A 21,260-nucleotide genomic window follows, 5' to 3' on the forward strand; every position below is an offset into this window, starting at 1 on the left:
GTCACGACCTGAACAAAGCAAAACCAAACTCCAACAACGTAACTCAACGCCCAATGTCTGGGACTCACTCACCATCTTCTGGGCTCTTCCAAGGGGCTGGAAAAGGGCTACTTCTCCAGTCCTGCCTTCTGCAACACATACAACCACTAAGGTCCAGTAGGCTCCACTCCACCACTCTGTTGTTCTTGATGGTCATCCTGTGCTAATGGCTTCTCCAATACGCTGGGCTGCTGCAACTGGGCTGCACTTTCACCCATAGCCTCTCACAGGCTCTCTTCCTCATGCAGAGTCTCATCTGCTCTGCACGACCCCTTCAGTCCTGGGCTTCCAACTTCCACTGAGGCTGCACCTTCATCAGTGGCCTCTCCTGGGCTCTCACAGTGCCAAGCCTCAGCAGCTCTCCGTGGCCCCTTCGTGCCCTCAAAATCAGTACCACCTGGCTCATGCTCACACAACCAAGTCCAGCTGCCTGAAATACAACCTCAGCCAGTTCCGAAACACAGCTTGTGCTCTCGGGCATCACTCCCCAGATTTCACCTCGCTGCTGCTGCTGCTGCTGCTCCCTTCTAATCACTGCTGGCTTCTCAGCTCCAGCGAAGCAGCATCAAGTCTCCCGGAAAAATCAAAGGTTTCCCTCGAGTAGTTCTGATATCTTGTTAACTACAGCTGATTCTTCAGCTCTAGCTGACCAGAGCCACAGAATCTTAATCCAAACGACCTTCACAGTGTCTTTAATCTTCCCTCTGAAATTCACAAGCCAGGCCTCCATCTTCGGCATAGCTCTCAAATTCCTATCTTCCAAGCCCTCATAGAGCAGCTCACCAAGTTTTGAACGTCCGACGGCTTTTCTCACTTCCAAAGTCCGTCCACCATCCTCCCCAAAATAACAAGGTCAGGTCTGTCACAGCAATATACCCTGGTTCCAACTTGTCTTAGGGCTTCTATTGCTGCAATGAAACACCATGCCTAAAAGCAACTTGGGAAGGAAAGGGTTAATGCAGCTTACACTTCCAGATCACTGTTCATCGCTGAAGGAAGTCAGGACAGGAACCTGAAGTCAGGAGCTGACGCAGAAGCTTTGGAGGGGTGCTGCTTTCTGGATTGTTCCCCATGGCTTGCTAAGCTTGCCTTCTTATAGCACCCAGGACCACCAGCTCTGAGAATAGCACCGCCCACAGTGGACTGGGCCCTCCCCGCTCAATCACTAATTAAGAAAAATGCCCCTTCAGCAGAACCCTAATGGTGGTATTTTTTTCAACTGAGGCTCCCTCCTCTCTGATGACTTTAACTCCTGTCAAGTTGACATGAAACTATGTAGTGCACAAGAAAACGGGAAAATTGAGACATCTCGCTGTTTGATGACAGAGTTTTGACTACTGAGGAAGGTGAGAGAGTGTAAGGGGCCCACAGGTTAGAGAGCAGACAAATCAGCATAGGTGTTTTGCTTCAGCTGACGTCTGCATTCACCACGGCGTCTTTATGAAACAGCCTGCTTTCCTTCATGATCTGAGGTAAGTTAAGGTGGCATCATACTCCACATTTTGATCGATTCGGGACCGTTTTTGAAAGGAAACAGACATGGGGGGAGGGGGTGTCAAGGTAACAGTGGATTTTAAAGTTCCAGAAGACAGGACAGGAAACTAAGCCAGCAGTGACTGAGAGGACAGAGCTCTTCCCTGGATAAAAGATGTTGTGCCATTTAGGCTTTTCCAAAGACACAGACCAGCTGTGTGAGAATTGTTCCTGGAAGGCTGCAGCCTCCCAAGCAGCTGTGGACCCGGTGTCCTGATGGGTCCCTCAGAGCAGAGGTAAGAAAATCTGGATGCCTAGAAGACAGAACAGGAGAAAGTGAAAACTCCTGGGGACTGCCTGAAGCCCTCACAACCTCCAGCCATGACAACACAGGTGGTCTGTACAAGGAGCTGGCATCTCCACCAGAGTTAGCACCAGGATTTCTTGACGCTCGGGGAGGAGATCCAGCAGGACCTGGAGGAGCTGTGGGCCTGGATGCTGCCCTGTGTCCATGAGATGCACGTGAGGTGAATGGTAAGTGTTTATGAACTAAGAGCGCCTGGCGTCTCACAGTGAACACACAACTCATACACGGGAGCCCTCTGTTGGTGGTGATAACAGGTATCACACACACACACACACACACACACACACACACACACACACACACACACCCAGCTCACACGATCTGCCTGCTTTCCAGGGCTCCCAGCTGTTTGAAAAATACCGACACATTAGTCAGTGGTTTGGTGCCTATACTGTACCCTGGTATTCTTTTTTTTTTTTTTCTTTTTTTTTTCCTTTTTTTTTCTTTTTTTTTTTTTTTTTGTTTTTTTTTTTCTGGAGCTGGGGACCGAACCCAGGGCCTTGCGCTTGCTAGGCAAGCGCTCTACCACTGAGCTAAATCCCCAGCCCCATACCCTGGTATTCTTTATCTCCACCTTGCGAGGTGTAGGGGCCCAGCTGGCATGGAAACTAAATCTTTGGAAGGCCATTCCATCCTTCTGTCAGGCCAGCTCCTTCAGAATGCTGAGGAACATGGTGAAGTCTGGTAGATTCCATGAGCATGGGTCAGGTTCACACCTACGTCGCTATTGAATAAGCCCCTCTATCAGAAGCCGTGTCTGGTAACCCCTCGATCCGACTCGATGACATCAGCTCAGCAGATGGCAGCCTGGGCAAAAGCACCAAGGTCAAGGAGACCAAATCCAAATCCAAAGCAAACGCCTCTTCCGGTAGAACAGAGAATCGTCTCTCCCAAGATGAACGCAGTCCTCGGCAATCAGTGGCTAGTTCACCTCCTGTGCCCTGCTGCCGTCTCTGCTATCACCATGTAGGGCTCTCGGCAGTGCCCACAGATAGACTGGCCTCCATCTTTGCTACCACGGCCACTTCATAAGTCTGTCAGGCATGGGTGAGGGGACCTGGGAAAGAACCTGGACAAAAGTCAAACATGGTAACCGTCCAAAGGTCATCCAGAAAGATCTAACCACACACATCCTGATTGCCAGTTTTCAGTTCAGCTCCGTCTGAAGGAGACATGAGCATCCAATCCATCACTCTAAACATCTAAATGAACCATGCGGCCCTGTCTACAGGCTATTTATAGGACCACGATGGAGTCGTTCTCTCTTCTTCTGGGAAAAATATAAACTGTGTTTATTCCCACAATGCTAGGTGTTGAATGAGAGGCTTCTAGCATGTGACACATTGGTGACACACCAAGCCACAGCCAGTCCTGCTAGGAAAAATTAAAAGCTAGGCACACTTCTTGAAGACCTTTCCAAGAACTGGACTTCCCTTCCCCACTTTCACTGAAGAAAACAGCCAGAGTGGAGCAGTACCACTGGGTTTCCTACGCTGGCCGTGTGCCTACGAACCAAGCCTGACTGTCTTCTTCTATCACTCTTAGGAGTAGAGTCTTCTCACGCACGAGGTCATACACAGAGTGTGACAGAGGATACAAGTCAGCAAGGGGAGGACTTGAGCAACTGTGAAACTTCCCCGTGAGCTCAAAGCATGATCAACATACACTCACGAGCAAGTCGATGGTTTGGGGGACCAGACGCCAATCAGTTTATAATGAGCCCTTCGTGTTCCCTTGGTGGTCATATGACCATGTAGAAAGCTATACGCTGTTTCCCAGAAGAACAGTCATCTACAGAGGTGAAAGTCCTACTCCATCTATAGGTATGCACTGTAATTCCCCTGTAGGAGTCTCCAAGAGTGTACAAGTCACACAGGCATGTCACGAATGATCAGATCTTCGAGGTCCCACAGCAAAGTACTTCAGGGGACAATCTGTCACAAATCCTTCTGGTTTTCTGCATAATGTTTTGGCCTCTGTCTGCAATCACACAAATGTGCGTACGACACACCATCGTGTCTACCTTTCCTTCAATCAGTTCAGAACTTACACAAGCAAAAGGAGTTACACTAGTACACGTGAGTCACAAGGACTCCAGCTCTTTTTAGTTAAGCACCTGAGGAGGGGCTAACCCTTAAGGCTGAGTGAGCTCTTCGTGATACCCAGTGACTGGCATATATGAGACAGGTCTGAAATTCACGGAAGAAACAAGCACCAATAACCAAAGAAGGTTAACTCTAAAATAATTTACTGCAAAGTGGAAAATCCAGTCAATCAACTCTTTGGGTTTTTTTTTTTTTCCACTGCGCTAATCGCCCAGTTTGATGGATAGCCCAGTTCATTTTGGTCCCACAGCCTATAAATAACAGCCCTAAGCCTTCTTGCAAAGCAGGGCCTTTGGTAAAGGGAGAATCATTTTAACTGTGTGAACATTACAGCTTCAAACCCTTGGCTTCAAATCATATTTATTTTGTATTCTTTCAGGCCAAGCCGAACAAAAAATGCTAATCTAACCCAGTTCAAAAAAACAAAAGAGGACAAAGATTTCGCTTGAAATGGGGTCATTTTTATTCCTGTCTTCTCTGCCTTGGACACAGACGTTTAATATTTAAATGTTATTCCCTGTGAGATCTGGACTTTCAGTATTTTGTGCCTCTGACAGGATTCAAATTTCAGATTCTACCTTGTGTGAAAATATCATTTCAAAGCGTGCGCCCCAGGAGAATGATATTAAAGCCGAGGCTTGGCTTTTTTTTTTTTTAAGATGAACTTTTTTTCCAGAGTTCTCTTTTAAAAATGTGGGTTCTTTCCTCTCCTTCCCAGACACCAGGAGCTAATGAACAGTACCTATCACTTTGTCCCAATTAAGTACACTCTAGATCTGCTAGCAAATTATGTATTGTAAGCAGATAAGTAATTGCTAAATGCAGTGAGTTTATCGAATCTGCATTTAATACATTAATTACGATGTCTTGCAGCACGCTAACTGTGCCTTTTGATTCTGCTCTGAGATGTTGCTGTTGTCTCTAATTATAATTTGAATATTAAGAACAGGCCCGTTGTTTTCTTTTGCTATTAGTGTAATCCTGAAAACACCTGCCCACCACGTTCTACGCACTAGGGGCTGCTGCAATTAATAGCAGCAAATCCTACGAAATCACTTTTTATCCTCCAGCAGTCTGAACAAATTGGGTCATTAAAATATCTTAGCTTAAATGCTACATTGCTCTGGCACGTCTCACAAGGCTGCATAAATTCTGTCACTCCGAAGACCATAATTCATATCACAGAAGAAATACACCATTCTGAATTTAACTGTAGAGTGTCCACTCATAACTGTGGGCATGTGACTGGTGGAAAGGCACAAATTTATCAAATCATGTCAGTGAGGATCTCCACATTGTCCTTCACTGTTATTTTCTTAGCTAAGTCCTTCCTAGTTCTTTTCACATCCCCCATGACAACAGCCCCATGACATCAGTCTTCCATGATGTCCTGAAGGGTGCTAACTTTAAGAAAACACATAGAGTTGGTTCTGCATTTTAGTGCATGTTGGGATGAAAAACCAATTTCTGGTTTCACTAGAGTTAGCTTTTTGTCTGGAGGGCATTTCTGTCACAAAGGGCAGATAACAGGAAGGTAGAAAACTTAAGAAAAGACTTCTTACAATTTAACCTCCATTTTTTTTCTCCCTCTTTTTAAATGTGTGGGTGTTTTGCCCTCGTGTCTGTCTCTCGGCATACCGTGCGGATTCAGTGCCTCTGGAGAACAGAAGAACCCACAGATCCCTGTGACTGGAGTTACAGAGTTCTGAGCTGCCATGGGTTCTGGGGACCAAAGGGGCTCCTCTGGAAGAGCAGCTAGTGCTCCTGATGGCTGAGCCACTATTCCAGCCTCTCTAGCCTTTTGGTTCAAACTTTGTTGTGGTTCATCTGCATGGATGGAGACTGACTGACTGACACATTAGAGAAGTGTGAGTTTTATGTCAGAGAGCCACAATCCTCGGGTACTGTCAAGTCTTGCGTCAGTGTGCCATTACCCTAGCAACAGCATCAAAACCAGAAGAGAGGGCTAAATGTGAAACAACAACAAATCTATAACTAAAATAAATTATCAGAAGAGGTGACAGCAGCCATTCAGCGAGAGTTCTGCAAGTAAGTGGCTAAGATGTTTAGTTCACTCAAATTACTGTAACAAGCCAGAAAAAAAAAAAAAAAAAAAAAGCAAAGAAACCGAATCACACATTAGCATTCAGCGTGCACTGCATATCAAGACCTCAAAAAACAAAAATAGCACTGGAGAGCTGGCTGAACCCCCAAGAGTGTACCCTGGGCGTGCAGGGGATCCCAGGTAGAAAGCATCCCTAGTCCCCAAGTCAGGCAGATCAAGACCAACCGTCTTGAACTCCAGCTCCAGAGGGTCAGACCTCCACAGGTATCTGCTCTCTCTCGTGTGCTCAAACCCACCACACAAACAAACGTGTGAACACATGTATACACATAAATTAAAATAAAAATAAATCTTTTAAAGGAGATCTAGTGGGCAGACCCTTCCCATGAACTTTCAAAAAGGAAAAAGAAAAAGAAAAAGAAACAAAGAAACAAATTAACAAAGAAACAAAGAAACAAATTAACAAAGATACACCTATCACACACATAATTCTAAGTCCGAAGACAATAAAGTCACCACGCTGCTGGCTCTCTCTGGTTTCCTGCAGGTGACACCCTGCTCGAGCAAGTCTTCATCAGAAGTGATTATTGAACCACAGAGATAATCTTGACAGACACTAATTGAATAACTCTTGTGCCAACTACCCCGCCAAGCAAGGTACACCGTAGTAGAGAATTACACCCTGTGGAGTGGAAAGTTTAGCTTCAGAGCAGACATCAGACAAATTAAGATAGAGAACAGTATAATTACTTATTAAAGGCAACAAAGGTAGGAAGCGCAAAGCCCTGGGTTCGGTCCCCAGCTCAAAAAAAAAAAAAAAAAAAAAAAAAAAAAGGCAACAAAGGAAGTGTAATACCTAGAAAGACCTGATTTGGACTGGAAAATCACGGAGGCCCAGTCCATGGAAGAGATTTGTTTAAGCTCGTATTTGAAGCATTTTCTTTCTTTTTTTTTTTTTTTTTTTTTTCCGGAGCTGGAGACCGAACCCAGGGCCTTGCACTTGCTAGGCAAGCGCTCCACCACTGAGCTAAATCCCCAAACCCCTTAAAGCATTTTCAAAGCAAGGAAGAAATGTCCCACCAGCATAGAAATCAGAAGGTCAGAGACTTCTGAAAGGCCCTAGAAAAGAAGAAAGAAAAAAACCGTGTTACTCGAAAAGAAGAGGGGACAGGAAGAGGGCAGCGGTACACTAAGTGAAGTCAGAAATAGAGGCGGGACTCAGCAGTGGCCAGTCACAGGAGACTTAGGGACCACCGGGTCACAATCCAGGGGCTGTTTGTTTGTGGGAGAAAGGATGTATAGAAGTGGGGAGATTGGCTGGGAGCAACTGTGTAAGTCCACGGTGGGAGAAAAAGATTCATGAGCAAGGGTGGAGGGACATCACTATAATATATACATTACTAAAACAGCACTTCCGGCTCCCGCCAGTCTCGCCAGAGTTTAGCCACAAGGTTCCCACGCCCAATTCTGGCTGCCTAGATTGCCTGTGGCAAGACACACATTCAGTCCAGGTTCTGTCCAAGTGGCCAGCGGGCTTCCTGGATGCTGTCCTTGTCTTCCCTGTCCCTCCTAAACAAAGCCTCCCTTAAGGAAAGGAACCTCCAGAACAGGGATGCAGGAGGAACTGAGCTTGCAAGTTTGGATGTTGTTCTTTTTGTGACCGTCGCTCCTCTTCGTGAAGGTTAACAAGTCACTTAGGTCAAAACTGAGCATATGATGTTTGGTAGCAAGACAAAGCTTTGTCCTGCTCTCTGTCCTCCAATCAGATGATTCCCAACTGACAGCTACTGAGAATTGACCAAGCCCCTGACACCAGGCTACTATCTCCACATGACAGACACGGAGAACAGCCCTAGCAAGAAGCACTCAGCCCTGGACTCTTGGTCCTGTGGGTTTAAGTCACATCTCTGTGCTGACAACCCCCACATTCTTATAGTTTCTTACCCCCTCAACTAGTCTAACTCCAAAGACTGTTATCAGTAACAGCCTTTTTAAAAACAAAACAACTACCATTAATATTATGAATGTAATGTTCCATAATGCTTTGATATGTTTAAACAATGAAGAATTATTAAAATTGTCAACCTATCTCATCTCTTAATTGCCTTATTTTGTGGTGATGCATCTCGGATTTATTCCTAGCAATTTTGAAATGTTTTTCCTTTTCTGAAACTTGGTTTCATTACATAGTCTTGGCTGGCTTGGAACTCACTGTGTAGACACGCTAGGCTGGCAGTACTCTGAAATTACCACACCTCTCATAACTGAAACTTGATCTCTTAACCAACATTTCCTCCTTGACTACAGCAGCCCCCCAGCCCCCAGTGGTACCTTCCCTCCATTATTCACCATCACATTCTGTTTCTGAGGGTTCTTTATGGATGCCACACAAGTGAGGTTATCTAGTATCGTCTGTCTGTGACTCTCTTACTTCAGTTAGCACAGTATCCTCAAGGCTTGTCTGTATTACTGTAGACAGCAGGTGTTCCTTCCAAGGCTGAATAATATTCTATTGTGTGCTTGTACCACGCATGTCTATTGATAGATGCTTAGCTTGATTTTGTAGGCTGACTTTTTGTGACTAAGGCTGCAGTGAACACTAGAATACAGATCTCTCCCCATCCCCCTTTGGATAAATACCCAGAAGTGGGATTTCCGGGTCATTTGGTAGTTCTGCTTTTCGTTTTTTGTTTTTGTTTTTTAAGAAGCCCCTTTGCTAGTCTCCAGAATGCTGTACTAATTTACATTCCTAGCAACAGCATACAGATGTTCCCTTTTCTCCATATTCTCACAACACTTGCCTTTCATTTTCTAATAGTCAGGCTAACAAGCACCAGGCAATCTCTCACTGGGATTCAAATTGCACTTCCCTGGTGATTACTAACGTTGCAATTTTTCTTCACCTCTTGGTCAAGCATTTGTTTATCTGCTTTTCAGAAATACCTATACAAGTCTGTGGCCTTTTTCTACTAGAAAAGGTAGATATGGTTGCCCTGCTAATTAAGTTCAACTTCTACCATTGTCTGGACAGCCTTCTGAGCTTGGTGAAATATGGAGGAATCCCTTCACTGGCAGGGTTTCTCTGACCTTGTCTGAGGCATTCAAACACACACACACACACACACACACACACACACACACACACACACACACACAGACACCCCTCTACCTGAAGAATGTCACCATAGCCTTGGTTAAGATTACATGTTCAATTTTCTTTCTATCAATAATAACTGTTCAGCCAGTACCCGTGGTTCTTGAAGTCCTTCCCTATGCTAATGAGGCATTTCAGTATTGCAAGCCTTCAGCCAATAACCTCTGCCCATTCTGGATATTCTGACCCCATCCCCAAAGTTATATGAGCCTTGGATCACCTCAAGTAACTTTGATCTGCCTCTCTGCAGCTGGTCCCGATGTCATTATTTACTGTACATACTAACAAGACTTCCAAACACACACACATACACACACACACACACCCCTCTGTTACCTCTGTTTCTTTTGCCTTCGTGAACTGATATCAGTCGATGATCCCCAGGGACAGGGAGGGTTCAGGTACAACTATTTTAATTCTGATTTTGAATACACATAATTTAAAATAAAATATTAAAGCCAGGATAGTGGCACATACCTTTAATCCAAGCATTTAGGAGGCAGAGGAATGATGATCTCAGTTCAAGGCCAGCCTGGTCTATATTGTGAGTTCCAGGATAGCCAAGACTACATAGAGAGACCCTGACTCAAAAATAAATAGGTAGGTAGATAGATAGATAGATAGATAGATAGATAGATAGATAGATATCAAAAAATAAAATAGGGGGCTGGAGAGATGGCTTAGAGCTTAAGAGCACTGTTTGCTCTTCCAGAGGTCCTGAGTTCAATTCCCAGGGACCACATGGTGGCTCACAACCATCTGTAATGAGGCCTCTTCTGGCCTGCAGGTGTACATGCAGGCATGCAGAGAGAGCACTCATCTACTTTAAATAAATAAAAATAAATCTTAAAAATAAATAACAGTTATTATTAATTATTAAAACAAACCTTCTCTTGTGGCAATCCCTTCTCATCCCTTTATTTTTTTCTGCCTGTAGTCGAAAGGCAGGTCCCAGCTAACTTTCTGGTCACCCACTAGCAAGTGCCCATAGATACTGTCCTTAAACCATCATCATTTTCAGCACATCTCCCCCTCTTTCTCTGTATCTGTCTCTGTGGATCTGGCTCTCTCCCTCCAACCTTCTGTCTCCCCAAGTGCGTGTGTGCAGAGTAGGAGTGGGGTTGGGGTGTTCTGCTTTGCTTCCTGTTGTAGTGTGTGATAAACCACTGTGACCAAAAGCAACTTGGGGAGGAAAGGATTTATTTCATCTTCCAAATTATAGTCCATCACCAAGGGAAACTGTGGCAGGCGCTCAAGCAGGGACCTGGAGGCAGGAACTGAATCGGGTCCCACAGAGGAGTGAACTCCCTTCCTAGCTCACATTCTCATACATTTCTTACACAGCCCAAGACTCCCTGCCCAGGGGTGGCAGTGTCCACAGTGGACTAGGCCATCCTCTGTCAGTTAGCAGTCAAGAAAGTGCCCCACAGAGGAGCCCACAGGCCATTAATAGAGGCAATTCCTCGGCTGAGTTCCCCCCTCTTCCCAGGTGTCTCCAGTTTGTGTCAGGTTGGTGAAACTCACCAGCACTGTATGCATCGGAGTGTGAGACACTGTCCACATACAGACATTCAGACTAAAAGCAACTAAAACTAAAAATCCATTTTCTCTGTTGTATGGGTCACACTGAGTTTCTTTCATCCAGGACAGTTCTATGAGAAAAACAGCCATGTTCTAGCCCTTCGCTCACAAATGGTTCAATCCTACTAGTACTTTATATAGATAGTTGCATCCAAACGGCAGGGCTGTTGTAAGAATAAGAACATCAGTGTAAAAGGCTAACGACAATGTTCAGCCCATTGTAAATCAGCTAAGAACATTATTACTATTTCTTTTCTGTTATTCCTGCCTGAAGAGGTAAATCAATGATAATGAAGACTTCTGTTCTTTTTGGTCTTCTGTTTTTTTCTGATCTTTTTCTTGGCTCCGAGCGGTAGGTAGCTTTGCAAAGTGAGAGGCATTTGTTTAGGTTGTAGGAAAGTGTGACTTCCCAAACGCCAGAGATGCTTCCCTATCTGCAGTGGTTTTACGTGAACAAGCTGATATCTGTGACTCCTACCAAACCTCCATGTGCCTCTGTAAAGACTGAGGGTTAAACAGCAAACAAGCCATCCCTGCCCTCCAGGTGCCTCCACACAGCAGGAGAGTTGAAATATAACTGTCACTCAGTTGTTACGGATGCCCTCAGCACAATCCCTCCTCGGATTGTAACTTCAGCCTGAAAAATTAAGGATCATTGTTGGTTGCTAACAATGTCACAAAGATTATATTAGGGATGAAACTTTCACACGGTTTGTTGTCCAAATTAGTGTAGTTTGGGGACCTGGAAAGAGCATCCACATTCTGTGGCTCACAACCACCTAGAACTTCAGTTCCAGGGGATCCAACACCTTCTGGTATGAGATATGGCTCAGTGGTTAAGAGCATTAACTGCTTTTCCAGAGATCCTGAGTTCAAATCCCAGCACCCACATGGTGGGTCACAACCATCTGTAGTGGGATTCGATGCCCTCTTCTGGTGTGTCTGAAGACAGCTACAGTATACTCATATGCATAAGATAAATAATTCTTTTGTAATTTTAATAATGAAAATATACATCACCTACCCCCTTCCATGCTCCCTGTCACATGTCCTTCTCAAATTCACGGCCTCTTTTCTTAATTATTGTTGTTACATGCACATATAAATACATACATTAATACATACATTCTAAATAAATAAATCCCTTTTAAGGAAGTTTTTGCTGCAGTTACAATTAAGCAAAGTCTTGGTGACTTTTAAGATGAAATTTTATTTCCTCCACATCAAAAATCGACAAAGGGTCCTTGTCCATCATCAAAGTCCCTTGAGAATCCAGCTCGACACAACCCTGTCTCAACGAGTGTCAATAGTTACAAGAGGTAAAAATAAAAATGGAGGATTCGACCAGCCTCATTTCTGGACATTCCTGCCTGGAAGAGTTTTGCTCTCTGCTCTGTGAGCAAAGAAAGTAACCAGACAAAAGACAGACGGACTGTGCCTGAGTTTGGCAGAGTAAGGCTGTCTAAGCCTCCCTCTGGGAGGTCACTGAATGCTTGTGGGCAAAAACGATGTCTACACCACAGCTCAGTTGTGCAAAGAAAAAAAAAAAAAAACAGGATCCTTTCTTCTCTGAAACTGATTTTATCTTCCTCTGGAGCCCAATTCCCAATAGTAAAACACTGAAAATCCCTGCTCGGGATTTCCCTAAAGTCCTGTATTATCCCTGCTAGCCGCTCCTCCTGGGGATTCAACCAGCATGGTCACTCTGCTGCCAGAGGATTTGAGACCAGAGGTTGCCCTTCTTTTCCCTCTGCCTTCCTGCCCACAGGCGATGACATGCTGCTCCCACAGCCCAGCACAGTCTGCCCTCCTGAACCAGCTTTTAAAGGAAGCTCTGGGGATTGGGAAAAGTCTCCTTTTCCACAAAGCCCAGCTCCCAATAACTTCTTCCCTGTAGTGTTAACAGATCTAGTGTAAAGGTTATGTATGAGTCAGACGGTCCTAGATCAGACATGAGAAAGCAGCAAGCCCTTTTGGTTTTATAACTGAGTGTGCTTCCCTTACACAACTTCCTAGTCCGCCCAGCAGTCCACCAGGAAAACAAAATGGGGACTGAGGTTCCCAACTTGACCCAGCCCAGGGGGCTTTGGGGTTTTGGTTTAGTTTTTGTTGTTGTTGTTGCTGTTTTGTTTTGTTTTGTTTTTCACACAAGATTTCTTCTTGTAACCCTGGCTGTCCAGGAGCTCATTCTGTAGACCAGGTTGGCCTTGAACTCAGAGATCTGCCTGTCCCAGCCTCCTGAGTGCTGGAATTAAAGGCCCAAGAGCTTTTCATGATAATCTCTGAGTTCCCCATCAGTCTCTCATCAGATGTGTTCAGGTCAAGCCAAGGGTTAGTGTTTTCCACAAAAGCCACCACTGAATTTCTGGGACATAGCCTACACAATCATAATAACCCACAATCAAGGACAGTATACATACCAAGGCAAGCAGGCCCATCCATAAGAGGCCATACCTACAGCAAAGACAGAGGAAAGCAGACATTGTCCTGCCTGGTCATGTGACCAAAAATGACTGATTGTTAAGTCATCTCAGAGCAAGTGCCAGGATCCGGCTATGGTAGGTTCTCTGAAGTCGAAGATTCTGGAGACTTACAGGGCATTTTATGGGCTGAGGTTTCTCTCCAGTAAAAGCTCTTCCCATATAAACATTTGGCCTCATGATCTAATCTGATGCTTTATGACAAAGCCCTTGAAAGAATACAAAGATGGGAGGAGAAAGAACAAGCACCACACTGTTAATGGACATCAGGTCAAGGGCTAGAGCGTATTGGCCTTCTGTTGTTCGTTGTACTGGTGTCTCGCAGTCTTATAGCCCACGCACGCCTTTTCCCTGGAGGTTAGGAGTGATGCTCTATGAGGTTTAAGGCTCACAGGCCCTGGATTCAGGTCAACCAGAACACAAGCCCTTGTCTTCAAGTAGGCCTGTCACTAGCTGAACACCCAATCAATCAAGAACTGGAAAAAAGCCAGAAACCAGGCCATCTAAGTCAGGGTTGGGGACACTTTCTTACTTTATTGGGAAACACGATCTATCTTTAGATCGATCTAAAATAGAATCTTCATAACTTTAACATTTCTCTTCATGTTGAATAAAAAGGAATTCTCTTTCTCATACACACACACACACATACACACACATACACACACTCACAAACATACACATACATACATATACACACACATATTCATACACGCATACACACTCACAAACACACACATGCATACATACACACACATATATACACATACACACTCACACACATACACATATACATACATACATACACACTCACACACAAGAGTGTCTTGTCTATGAATGGAAATGCTCTCCTGATGTTTTGACAGTCAGTGAGATACCATAGAAGAAAAGTTCTGTGATCCAGGCTGTTAACATTTAAGTCCATGACAGTGTAAAAAGTCCTATCATATCTCTTGAACTGCCATACTCAGGAAGTCCCCACCCTCCACATGTTCTCCACATGACAACAACACAGCACAGTAGATAGACATGGCTCTCTATATCACAAAGATTCACTATCCAGTGCCCTAGACACGCAAGACACCGACACCTACTGTGGAGGGTGTTGTAGTGACTAGTACACTTTACAACACTTATAAATATGTAAGCTTGTTGTTCGCAAAAGGGGCTCAATAGAGAACCCATTATTGCTTTTCAGTGCTTTAATTTGGTTGAGTGACATCGTACACTATTTCTCTTAGATGCTTTCCCGATAATCAAGGACAATATACATCCCGAGGCAAGCAAGCCCATCCGTAAGGGACTGTTCTTCACACAAGAGTCAAAGGATGTTTTATTAGCAGTTACAAAGACAACTCTCTGGAAACATTAACCATCACCCTTTATCATGGAGAACAAAGCAAAGGGCAGCGAAGGAATTTACTCACCCAGCTCCCCAGATGTCTGGCACCCGGATGAACCTCCACTTACCAAGTGCTTGGCGGTGACTACCTCATTAGGCTTCCTGTGCTATCACACACCATGCTAGGAGTCAGAGGAAGATGGGATGCAGTGACAAAACCCTACTCAACCCACTCTTGTCCCCGGAGACTCACAGTGAGGCCCACGCCCTTAGAGACCTTCCAGAGAGATCACTTTGCATCTGCCCCGGTGTTTAACAAAATGCTCCTCTTACATCCTGACAGGATGATGCGCTTAGGAGACAGAAGCAGGGGGCTCTCTGTGAGTTCGAGACCAGTCGGGTCTACAGAGTGAGTTACAGAGACAGTCAGAGCTTTCTCAAAAAGAAGAGGAAAAGAAGAAATTTATTTTACAACCTCAATGAGTATTAGAATCGCTTGTGGCACATCTTTGTCAAAGACACCGTGGCAAAGAACGGTCCGAGTGAGGACTACCAGACTTGTGCAGATACTGATGTTGAAGGTTGGCCTTAACAATGTCACCTACCCTGTTACCTGTGCACAGCTGTGGGGCACATTCTATTACTTACTAGAAAGGCAGTTACAAATTAAGTTACCAATTGTGTTTTCTCTCCCGTAACCAGTTTAAGACTTTAAAGTAACCTTTCTAGAACAGTTGTTACATTTTCTCATCCTAAATGGTCTTCCTGTGCTGCTCACTGTTGGGTTTGGGATGGAAGCCAAGAAAACTTACTTCAGAGACAGAAGCTTTAAAAAGAAAGCTTCTGAGTGCTCAGGGAAGCAATCAGCTCGGGATTTGAACCTCGACCTCTAGGGGAAGTTGGATTGCATATTTAAAGAGTAAAAACCACAAAAACAAGGGAGGCTTCGGTTAGCTGCGAGGTCATCCAATCCTGTTTTGCCGTTAAGATTTTAGCAAGAGACTCTCTGTTAGAGGCTGGGCCTTGTCCAGGACACCTGGCTTCAAGGCCCTTAATATATTCCCCTGGTCCTGGGTTCAAGGTGATAAGGGACAAAGAAACAGGTCAGCTCCAAGCAGTTAATGAGATTTGGTAGGCAATTGTTATATATTGTTACAAGTCCCGCAATTGTTATATATGTTACAACTCCCCCACTTTGGTTAAGATAACAGCAGGTTCTATATTCTTTTACTAGTTCAACAGACAATTAAGAAAACATTATACCAGGGTGGGAGCTGGTCTCCAAGCCTAGAAATGTGAACCTAGCTTGACCCTGCTAACAAAATGGAGGAGCAAAATGGAAGAGCTGTTTGTGAGAAGGCTGCGAGTCCTTGCTAAACAGCTCTCAATAGTGTGTGGTTTATAACATGCCTCGTGTTAAAACATGTCTCCGTTTCTTCCCCCATGTGGTCTCATTAGCCACACTGTTACCCTGCTTGCCAGCAACACATAATCCCATACAGTTCATAGTTGTGACTTTCTAGAATAATTACACGGAAAGTAAATGAAATTAAAGATACTTACTATAAACGGCTGCCCTCTAGATACTCTGTGCATAGTAAAGTATCTGTGGAGCCGGCGCTCATCTCGATGGACTCCCAACAGATGGAGGGCTCCAGTTTGTCACATTACTTTGGAATTTCAAAATGTGCCTAATGGGAATTCACTGTCTGCACCAGCTGTACAGGTGACCTCCCTGCCTTCCACTTACCACATTCAGAATATATGAGACAGGTTTAAACACAATTTTAAAATACAGCATATGCAAATATCGCTGTGCTTGACATATTTACTCTGTTGCAAAAAAAAAAAAAAAAAAAAAAAAAAAAGTCCTTTCTGCTTTAAACCCTGGGTGTATGGTCTTTCTGAAAGTCTTTCTGCAAACAGATGTGGATTATTCTTCTGCTTCAAAAGTTGCAAAAGCTTCTTTGCCATTCTTTACACTTACTAGACAGGACAATGCTTTCTTTTATGTGGTAAGAGTTTACCAAGACTTCTTGTCAAACATAGAATTAAATGAGGGACATGTAGACACTATCCTGACTCAGAAGTGCCTTTGCTATGAATACTCGAATGTTCTCCCCATGAATGGAGCATTATTTGGGTTCAGCGTCTGTGTCCAAATACCCATTCTATAAAACACGATAGGCAGTGTGAAGATTGGAACACGGGTTGTGTTGCTTGCAAAGCTGCGCTCTTTTCTCATATCCCACACTACATCCCTGGGACCCCACTAGTACCAACTGTGGGTATCTCACACTAAAAAGAAAGAGTCCCAAGTCAGGGACAGAAAATGCATCGAGAGGAATCTGGAGTCTCTTTTTTGAAAGACAATTTTCAAAATTCATGAGCTTGTGCCAAAGGAGATGGGGTATAAACTCGGAGAGACTCCCTGGCCAAAAACAAAAACAAAACAAAGCAAAACTAATCAGCCATAATGCCCGGACTTTTATATACCGGAGTGGAAGGGCATCTACATATGTAACAATGCCCTCCAGGAGAAATCACTACTGATTAAAAGAAACTTAAAGGATAGACAATGAAATACAATGTTCGCATCCTGTTCCGAATGAATTGACTCTAAAAGGTGTGGGGGCCCTGTGAATACAGACTGGGTAGTGGAGGATAATTAGTAACTGTGACTCACTTTGTTGATGGTTACATTTAGGGGGAAAAAACTTATGAGCGATGAGAAAGGAAGTAATTATAGTGAAATGGCCTGACTTCAGAAATTCACTTTAAAGTATTTTGGCCACAAAAAAAAGTGCAATAAAGGAAAGAAATGAGACAAAATTGGCCAAATCTGTATATTTATTAAATCTGGGTGATCTATGTATAGAGGTTCATTTTAATATGTATTCTGTGCTTTTATTTAAAATTAGCATATTTAACTTTTTATCCTTGAAATTAATTTTATCCCTAAATGTGTTAATTTATAAATTAGAATTAATTCATTCTTAAAATTAATGTGACCTTTATTAAGTTATAGCTTAAATTTCCATTTCCTATAACTAAAGGACTTTTCCCTATGGTGCTTTATCCACACAGCAGCAAAACAGCGAATTAAAATGACACAGGTCCTGTAAAGGTGCCCACAGTGACTACTGTTGAACCTCTTGGCATTCTCAAGAAAACAGTGCATAGCGGGGTAAGGCAACTTCCAGTGCTATGTAGATAAGAAATTCCCACCTCGCTGCCTTGAGGGAGAAAGAGGATATATAAAGTTGAGTAGTCAGGAAGGTGGGAAGGATCTACTGGGGGTGGGAGGAAAAACATGACCAAAGTATATTTTATGAGAAAAAAAAAAGAACTGAGAAGTTATGGATACGATGGTCTGTGTCGTCTGCCAGGGAGTAAACTGTCATTGTCACTGGCGTAGCCAAGGAGCCACGGCCATGTGCTGAGAAGGGGACAGGACATCACTCTCTACTTCTAATCCTACATCATACATGACAACTGCTTCTCATCACACTCCTGGCACTCAGGTTAGACAGACAGAAACAAGATCACCTATGGAACAGAAAATAATTGGAATGTGGGGTCTGGCAGACAGCAAAGGGGACTAGGAGGCCATTCACGTTGGGAGCAATGTGTTCATTGTCTACAAACATGTTTGCTGGAAACGTTCTGCTCTCCGTGTCTTTCTCGCTGTTATGTAAACCAACCTTGTTTATGTTGTTTTCAGCATAGACAACCAATACTATCTTAAATTTTTTTCAAGGGGTTAAGACGAACCTTTGATTTTATTAAAGGAGTAAAATCTAGCTTTGAACAGTTTTGTTCCTGAGGCAGAGAGGCAGAGGTCTCATCAGCCAGAGGTTAGAACATTCCCCCAATCTTCTGTGAGAAAACAACCCCTTCAAGCAACCCATATAGCACCACGGGGAAGGGTTGAGGGAGCCAACTTCTTTATCCGGAAGTGTAATTTCCTTTGATAGTCTGCGATTTGAGCCCAATCTTTGTCACATCCCATGGTTTGTTTTGTTGTGCTTTGTATTTCTATAGAGACAGGGTCTCACTGTAGCCAACACCAACATAGGCCCCAATTCAGGATCTTCCTCATGGACCTCCCAAGTGTTAAATCACAGACACGCAGCCCCACCTACAGCACGAGCGCTGACTCACTCTTAGGCATTCACCATTCCCAGGATAGCAATCCCAAAGTACACTTCCACTAGGGAAGAACTTAAGCCCCTTCTTTCTCCAGACACCTCGTCTTCCTAACATGAGCTGATATCACAAAGTGAACGGTGCTGATGACTGATGATATTTAACATCTGCCCATTTTGTTTGTTTTACTTTGTTTTATTAAATGCAGGGTCTCATATATTTCAGGTTGACTTCAAATTGAATGCATAGCCAAGGGTGATTTTCAACTTCTTTTTTTTTTTATAGTTAAATTTTTTTCCTCCATCTTTATTAAAATTGGGTATTTCTCACTTACATTTCAATTGTTATTCCCTTTCCCAGTTTCCAGGCCAACATCCCCCTAACCCTTCCTCCTCCCCTTCTATATTGGTGTTCCCCTCTCCATCCTCCCCCCATTACCACCCTCCCCCCAACAATCTCGTTCACTGGGGTTTCAGTCTTGGCAGGACCAAGGGCTTCCCCTTCCACTGGTGCTCTTACAAGACTATTCATTGCTACCTATGAGGTTGGACCCAGGGTCAGTCCATGTATAGTCTTTGGGTAGTGGCTTAGTCCCTGGAAACTCTGGTTGGTTGGCATTGTTGTTCATAAGGGGTCTCGAGCCCCTTCAAGCTCTTCCAGTCCTTTCTTTGATTCCCTCAACGGGGGTCCTGTTCTCAGTTCAGTGGTTTGCTGCTGGCATTCACCTATGTATTTGCTGTATTCTGGGTGTGTCTCTCAGGAGAGATCTACATCTGGTTCCTGTCGGCCTGCACTTCTTTGCTTCATCCATCTTATCTAGTTTGGTGCCTCTACCCCCTAATTCTAGGATCGCAGATGCATACCGCCCCAACCCATTTATGATTTTGTGCAATAGTAGAACTCAAAGCCAGGCTTCTCACACGCTAAGCAAGTTCTCTGTGACTCATGAGCCATCCCCCCAACCCTCTTTTGGCCATTTTTGTATCTGCCTGAAAGAATATCTGTTCAGGTGATATGACTTTTTAACTTTTTATTGGATCTTTGTGAATTTCACATCATGTACCCCATCCCATTCATCTCCTTCCCCCAACCCTGTACCCATCCTCCACCCTTACAACCTCTGCCCAAACAGAGAAAAGAAAATCTTATTGTAGAAGTCATAGAGTGTCACAGTGTGGCCCACAGTACACCCTTTGTCCTCACAGGGTCATTGCAATGACTCATTGGGTCTGGCTTCTGCTACTCTATCAATACTGGAACCTCACTGGGACTCCTCTTAGATATCCTATTGTTGCCTTGTGTCATGGAGATCCTATTGTTTGGGATCTGTAGAACTGACCTCCAGCAGATCAGCTCTCTTGCTCTCCCACCTCCAGGGCCAACTTTCCCACAATGCCCATGTGAAGGGTGGGGCCCTCCTCTCCACAGGCGTCAGATATCAACATGTCCCTAGGTGGCAGCCCAGACCAGGGATGCTTGCCTGGCCTTTGATGGTAACAGACCCTTGCTGCTATAGGGCCATGGGCTTAGATTGTCCACCAGTAGCAGCACAGGCCAGGACCCCACCATGGTCCCAGGTGGCATAACTGTCTACTCACATCACGTTGTTCCTCACTCCCCTCGAGCCTCCAGTTCTGCCTGTCTTCAGAGTGCCCACACCCTTTCTGTTTCTCTCTATTCCATTTCTCCATCGCTTACTTGCTCCTCTTAGTGGTGCCCGGAATCTCTGAGTGACTGGGGTCATCTCAGGAGTGGTCTCAGGAGTGCTATGCACTTCTCGAGCATTATGGCACCAGGCATAGGTCATCTCTGGCATGGTCTGCTCCACCACCATCAGTCCTGTGTGGCACTGTACTGGTGGTCATCTCAGATCTCAGGCTAGTTCCCTGTCCATGTCCCATGGCACTAGTCCCATGGCATCTTGAGCTAGCTCTTTACCAGGACTGCCAGAGTGGCCCCTCACAAGGGCCATCTGTCTCCTGCTCACTCCTGCCTGAGGCCACAGCCCCAGGTTGGGTTCTTCTAGTCTCCAGCTTGCTCCCCATTCTCAGATCCCATCCAGACTGCCTGGCTCTAGACTGGTCAGCATTTCAGGCTTACTCCTCACCCCCACCCCTGGGAATGTTAGCCTACTAATCATTCAGATGTTCATAGGTCAGAACACTGAGCATAGACGGAGCCTCTTGCCTCCCTGCCACCTACAGCACACGTGCGACACAGCAGCCACACCTGTACTGCCTGTAGGGATAGGATGATTTTTGAAGGCTGTAAATGACAGAAGAATCCATAAGAAATCTTTAGAGAGAGTTTCAAGAACGCTAGAAAGGAACTCCCCAGGAGCTATCTTCCTCCCTCATGTGTCCAAATGGCCCTGACACTGATTTAATCCCTAGATTCATTCATGTTACTTATAATACTCACTCCTCAGATCCATGCTGTTAGCAAGGTCTGAATAGTACACTCAGATCAAAGACAATTTATATTTCACCGTTTCAACAATATATC

General features: G+C 44.5%; 1 non-coding gene across 1 annotated transcript; it reads right to left on the minus strand.

Moving 5' to 3' along the window:
• Positions 1–20,875: 20,875 nt before the first annotated feature.
• LOC120093981 (small nucleolar RNA SNORA17) lies at positions 20,876–21,006 on the minus strand. Its single transcript, XR_005487689.1, has one exon. It is a non-coding gene; the product is annotated as a small nucleolar RNA SNORA17 (small nucleolar RNA).
• Positions 21,007–21,260: the final 254 nt, after the last annotated feature.

This window comes from Rattus norvegicus, chromosome 7, assembly GCF_036323735.1.
Source record: "Rattus norvegicus strain BN/NHsdMcwi chromosome 7, GRCr8, whole genome shotgun sequence".
Taxonomy (NCBI): domain Eukaryota; kingdom Metazoa; phylum Chordata; class Mammalia; order Rodentia; family Muridae; genus Rattus; species Rattus norvegicus.